The sequence below is a fragment of the Eschrichtius robustus genome, chromosome 6 (assembly GCF_028021215.1).
Source record: "Eschrichtius robustus isolate mEscRob2 chromosome 6, mEscRob2.pri, whole genome shotgun sequence".
Taxonomy (NCBI): Eukaryota; Metazoa; Chordata; class Mammalia; order Artiodactyla; family Eschrichtiidae; genus Eschrichtius; species Eschrichtius robustus.
Genome location: NC_090829.1, coordinates 23,461,319 through 23,468,129, shown reverse-complemented (window position 1 = coordinate 23,468,129; position 6,811 = coordinate 23,461,319). Strand labels below are relative to the sequence as shown.

General features: G+C 50.1%; 1 pseudogene; it reads left to right on the top strand.

The window, feature by feature from the left end:
* Positions 1-3,270: 3,270 nt before the first annotated feature.
* On the top strand, positions 3,271-3,678 carry LOC137766750 (large ribosomal subunit protein eL32-like; annotated as a pseudogene).
* The last annotated feature ends 3,133 nt before the right edge of the window (positions 3,679-6,811 follow it).

Here is a 6,811-nt window from a genome sequence, read left to right as displayed (position 1 = left end):
GGTGTCCCCCCGCCTCGTCAGCCAGGCAGGCGGGCCGGGGCAGGCCGTGGGGCTGCCTGCTTCTCCCACCTAGGTGTTGGCTCCGACCCTGGAGGCACCGCGGAGAAGACAGGCAGCTTCAAAAGCCCCAGGCTCTGGCTTCCTCACCTGCACTCCTGGATGCAGACCTTTGGAGGAGGCGTCGGTCTTCAAAGACAGTGTTTGTTAACGGGCAACACCTTCTCCAGGGCTTCCAGAGACAAGTTTCTCAAAAGGCATTTCTAAAACCCCTGGCTTGAGGGTCGGTATCAGGGCAGCTGTTCCCTCCCTGTTGGGCCTCTGTGCCAGGAACCTGGCCTGTACGTAGACTGGGCAGGTTAAGGACAGGCCTGGCCAAAGAAATCTGCTTGCCGAGGGGAGAGAGTTTCCCCCGTGGCTTCCCCACCCTGAATCCCTTTTGAAAGTCTTCTCAGAGCCTGGAGGGCAAAAGCACGAGCAAGTTGCAGGGCTGGCTGGCAGTTAGGCCGGGGAGGTAGGTGCTTGCTGGGGCAGGCTGGGACCACTCCCAGTCATCATGATAAAGGACACGGAGCAGATGGAGAAAAAAGTCCGGGGAGAAACACCACGGGCAGAACAAGCACAGAAATGAAAAATTGCGACACCCACGTAGCATGAGCCATGTGGGCCGTGGAGGCAGGCGCTGGAGGGCCTGGCCCGTCAGCCAGTAGCGGCTGGAAAGCGGCACTATCTCCTGTGCGGTGGCCCGTGTGCTTTGCTTAGGTTTTTGCTTGTAAGACTCAACAAATACCAGCTGCTGCACTGGGAGTCCCTGATGGAGTTAAGTCCTGCTGGGTGTACGGTAATGGACTGACCAGACACGCCAGTAACACAGTCCACTCACTGGATGAGCTTGGATGAGCTTGGATGAGCTGGCATTCGAGAAATTTTAGCTGACGTTTTTTTACATTTGCGTGCGTGTACACAAATTCCGTAATTCCTAGGCATCGTCCGATAACAAAATTCTAATTTTTCTGTAGGATTTTGTCATGTTCAATAAGCAGTATTAGAACACACTCTGCAGTTGACAGTCTGTTGACTTTCTTGGCAGATTTTTAAGTGAAGAGAGACACAGGCAGGCAAGTAGGGAGTGTAGTTTGCACACCTTGACCTGTCTCCCTCCCACTGATGAGAGCATGTGCGCACGTGGGGGTGGGCTGGCTGGGGCCGTTTGAGGGACCTCCGTGCAAGGGGAGGCAGGGAAGCCCCTGCAGCTCACAGGCTCCAGCATCACAAACCGGCACCCACCCCACTCGGGAATTCTCAAGCTTCACTGTCAGTGGGGGGGAACCCAGGGAAAATCTTTGTCTCTCAGAAATTAGAAGTTCTCTGAAAATAACCGACAATCAGGAACTTGTTTCTTATACGTGGACTTTCTTTCATCTTTGTAAATTCAGGGCCTGGCACAGTAGCTGGTATGTAATGAGAGGTTCTTAGTCTTTATTGAACGCGTGAATGAACGAACGAATGAACGAACAGGTGAACTACACACTCTTTATGTTGACCCTTTGTTTAGCCCGAATAACCAAACAGCACTCTCACCTTCCGCATGAATGATCTGGCCAAAGCCTGGCTAACCCGGAAAGACTGGCCTCTTAACCATCCTATGTTCTGTTGGATTGAGTCAGGAGAGGACAAGATGGTGAAAAGAGTGAGACATTTGCCTGGCTTTGGAAGTAACTGGGTGATAGGAGCAAATAAGCTGATCCAAGGAGAAAAACTCTGCCTCTTGGGGAGAAGGTCGGGGGTAGCAGGCCTCACTGTCACCCGCCTCTGGGTCCTACCTGACAAATCCTTTCTAGCAACTCGCCCACAGGCCCGACGGTGCTTTTGCAACCAGCCCAGGCCCCTGCGTACTATACATTTCTCTCCCAACCAGGACGTTAGTAGTTTATTTTCTATGAGCCAGTAAGAGACCATGGAAAGATGAGGGCTCCACTCTCTGATAAGTGTCAAGCCAATATGGTTTGTGTTTCCAATACAGAAACAGCTGCTTCATGCCCCACCCCACCCCACCCCAGTCCAGTACCAGCTAGTTCCGTCTTTCCACTGCTGCCATTAACACACTTGTTCTAACCAGCAGCCACTGGATTTTTTTCATATTTGAGAGTGGGCAGCTGTTAACAAGAGAACACTTGCCCAGAGAAGCCAGCAAGCACGGGAAGGAGTGAGCTTGTTACACAGTCAACAACAGATGACTAGGAACTACATGGAGAAGTCCGTAGCACTTCCAGCTGCTTTCCACGTGAATTTATCAGTAACAACTCCACAGGAGAAGCTTGAGTGGGAGAGAAGGTGAGGGACTATCCTAAGGTCATGAAGAGACTAAATCACTTGCAAAGAGAGAGTTCCAGCCGGAGAGCTTACCTCACCCAATCTTTGTATCCAGGGAGGGAAAAGCCAACACGAGGCTCCCCCAAGGCTCTCTCCTTAAGTTCAGAGTCACGTTTGAGATGCCTGGTTTAAAAGGTGAACCCATCCCAGGGACATTCACTCAGAAGCCCATTTAAAAAGGCCTCCTGGGACCTCCCTGGTGACGCAGTGATTAGGAATCTGCCTTCCAATGCAGGGGACAAGGGTTTGAGCCCTGGACCGGGAAGATCCCACATGCCGTGGAGCAACTAAGCCTGTGCGCCACAACTACTGAGCCCGCGTGTCACAACTACTGAAGCCCACGCGCCTAGAGCCCGTGCCCTGCAGCAAGAGAAGCCACCGCAATGAGAAGCCAGCGCACCGCAACGAAGAGTAGCCCCTGCTCGCCACAACTAGGGAAAGCCCGTGCGCAGCAATGGAGACCCAACGCAGCCAAAAATAAAATAAATTTATAAAAAATAAATTAATTAAAAAAAATAAAAGGCTTCCTGGGCCAGGCACAGAGCTGTTTTCCTAGTCTCTGCACCCATAGGTGTATTCACAGGCCAGGGATGCACCTCTCTTGGGGCAAAACTCTTTTAGTCATTTGTAGGTTGAATTAGCGACTAGTCTTTGATGGGGCAAGATACTTTTCTACTACCCCGGGGAACTGCCACCAACCCTGAGCAAGTCTCCCAAGCTGAACAGCGGGCACTGGCTCCAGATGCCCACGGTGGTCAGAGTGCAGGGATGCGCCTGGACCAGGGAGACGCTGAGGGAAGACAGAAATCCTTTGTTCCTAAATAACGGATCTTCTTTAACAGTAATAGCTCTCTTCTTCGGCGCTGCCTACAGAGGTGGCAGCAACTCCTACCTGGGATCATGGCTACCCTCAGACCACTCGTGAAGCCCAAGATGGTCAAAACCTGATGAACCAAGAAGTTCATCAGGCACCAGTCAGACCGATACGTCAGACTGAAGCGGAACTGGTGGAAACCCAGAGGCATTGACAACAGGGTGCGCAGGAGATTCAAGGGCCAAATGCTGACGCCCAACATCGGTTATGGAAGCAACAAGGAAACAAAGCACATGCTGCCAGTGGCTTCCGGAAGTTCCTGGTCCACAGTGTCAAGGAGCTTGAAGTGCTGCTGATGTGCAACAAATCTTTCTGTGCTGAGACTGCTCACAACCTCTCCTCCAAGAACTGCAAAGCCATTTTGGAGAGAGCAGCCCAGCTGGCCGCCGGTCACCAATCCCAACGCCAGGCTGCACAGTGAAGAAAATGAATAGACAGCTCGTGTGCACATTGTGTTCGTGTTAATAAAACCATGAAACTTGGCCAGAAAAAAAAAAAAAAAAAAAAAAAAAGACACACCAGTAATAATAAGTAGCTAGGGCATCTAGCACTAATTGCCAGGCACTCTTCTAAGCACTCACCCTACTTTACAAACGAAACTAAGAAAACAGAGAGATTATTGTCCAAGGTCACACAGCTCGAGCAGGGGGCAGAGCAAGGACTGAAAGCGAGAAGCCTAGCTCCAGACTGTGCTCTTAAGGATAAATTAGAGCTGCCCCTAGTCCCTCCAAGGCAGTCTTTTCAATTCTGGTAAGTGTTAAGTCTTAAGTTTTATACAAAGAAATCCAGGTCAAACAGGCTGTCACTTGGCCCAGAGTGAGCTGGGGGCGGGGTGAGGGTGGTCAGTTCTCTGGGTTTTGAAGGGAACGAGAGTCTGGTGTTGAGATCTGTGCAGTTAGCTGGGACAGTGGCCCAGGAAAGAATGACTAAGGTCGAGAACAAAGCCCCTCTCTCTCCTGCGCCAGCCTCTCCCAGGGAGGGAAGTGTCTTTTGGAAGTGGGGTCCCCAGCAGGCGGTGTCCGAAGGTGGCATGGCTGTGCCCACAGGTCTCCTGTGTTTGCCTCCCTGCCCACCTCTTGACCCTGTGAGTTTCTTTCTCAGGCAAGCTCTCCCCAAATGGTGGCCAGATGGTCCCCAGCAGCCGCTGGATTCCTCACTGCCCTCCAGCCCTCCAGCTCAGAGGTGAGCGCTTCTCTTGACCAGTGTCTTGGGGTTTACTCTTCTTGGACCAGCCTGGGCCACATGCCACCCCGACACCAACCGGTGTGGCTGCAAAGAGCGTGCGGATGAGCTCGGCCCGGGCAACCCCTCGCCCTTGGAAAGAGGTCGGTGTGGCAGCCCTGCCTGGACCGCGTGGCCTGAGGTGGGGGACATCAAGGCGCTGTGATGGGCCTGGCAGAGACGGGTCAGGGCAGGAAGAGACATGGACACCCGCACTTACCCAGAGCAGCCTTGCTGGAGGAGGCCCTCTTAAAAGCGAAAGCATTTGCATTCTACAGCAGCACTGTTTTATGTGCTGCTGTGAAGTTAAACCCAGTGGTGGCGGTCCGGGCGCTTATAAAAACTGCCATGCTTTTCAATAGTGCGTTGAAACGCTGGAATTCATGGGATGGCAGGTCTGGAGCAAAGACCTGGATTTCCAGTGCGGCTCCACTAAAAGTAAGTCCCTGGGCTGGACTTGTTTCCATCCTTACAGAAGCGGGGAGCCTCACCTCCGCCCTCCACGCCTCCCAGGCATTTCAGGGGAAGTAGGAATGTGAAAGTGCTTAGCCCTGTTGCAGGAATGTTCAATTCTGAGCAAAATCCCTCAGGAACTGGGGCAAAGTGAGTATGGCCAGAAGTCAGTACTACAGACGACAAGTGCAGGGGCCTCCGGGGCCTTGGAGGATGGGATGTCACAGGCAGCGCCGGGTGGGAGGGGAGGAGACCAGAGGGCCACAGAGGGCAGGCTCCTGGGCTCGCGGGACTGACAATCACAGCTGAGAAAACTAACACATAACTTCACAGACTTGATACTTCTGCATCAGGAAATGGCACAAACGATCAGGTCTAAATAGAACAGAGAAGCACTGACCAGCAAACAGCCAGCACCTGGATAGGCCTGCGAACACAGCGGGCGGGCGTGGAGCCGCACATCCCTGGGGCAGGACAGCTGTGGACAGAGGCATATTCCTGGCAGGCAGGGGACGGTCGGGCCGGCAAGAGACTGAGTGCTACCTCAGAGGACCACCCGTTTCAGAGGCCCTGTAATTAGGAGACACACAAAAGATGGTGACATAGTACATGGAGAGAGCTGAAAAGGGTGAAAAGACCCGACTGCTACCATGTATAAAATAGATAACCAACAAGGACCTACTGTATAGCACAGGGAACTATACTAAATATTTTGTAATAATCTATACAGGAAAAGAATCTGAAAAAGAATATATATATATATATAGATATATATATCTCTATATATATCTATATATCTATATATCTATATATATCTATATCTATCTATATCTATATCTATATATATCTATATATATCTATATATATCTATATATCTATATATATCTATATATAGATATATAGATATATATATATATCTCCTGTGCTGTATACCTGAAACTTACACGATATTGTAAATCAACTATATTTCAATAAAAACAAAAGACTTTGAAAAAAAATAAAAATAAATAAAACACCCAACTGGGCGTGTCTGCACTCGGTCTCTGCAACAGTTCAGAGAACAGGCTGTGCTTACCTGCCCAGGCCAACCCTAATCAGAAGGCTCTTCATGGAAAAGACATCCAAGAAACCCATTCAGACTGTAAGGAGAAAATGCACCAGTGGCTGCTGTTCGCATCTGCAGTTTCAACACAGAAGGTAACCACTAGTTGGGGTTCCTCTAGTAAAGCTGCCACAGAGGTCTGGGGCTCCCCGAATCTGGCCGATGCTTGGGGTCTGCTAGGGAACCACCTTACTTAGGATGCCTCGTTAACAAACTTCCTTGGATGGATTTTGGGACAGTCCCTCTTTAAAACAGCTGCTTCTGAGGGATCCAGATGATAGTCAAATTACCACAGATGAGATTTCCAAGGAGCCTTTGTGCTACTTTTAAACCCTAATATGTGTTTCTTGTATTTACTTGCTACGCACTTATAAACATCACACTATTCTCTTCCAACTAATGCGGATTTTAAATTCTGCTCGCTACACCAGATAAACTTCTTGTCCATTGGAGTTATTTAAGGATCTGATAGAATCTTCTACAATCCTTTCTCTCAGAGCATTTATAAAACGCAAATATCAAATTAAAAAAAAAAGGGGGGGGGGGAAATCCCCTGGCGGTCTAGGGGTTAGGACTCCACATTTTCACTGCTGAGGGCGCGGGTTCGATCCCTGGTTGGGGAACTAAGATCTCGCAAGACGCGTGGCTCAGCCAAAAAAATAAAAAATAAATAAAATAAAAGGCAAGTATCCTGAAGACTGTGTCTGCAGGTGTGATTATTGCCATCCTTCTGGGTGGCTCCAGACTTAAAGCCATTTAAAGTCAGTTCCAACATGTCTCCTCAGAAAGAG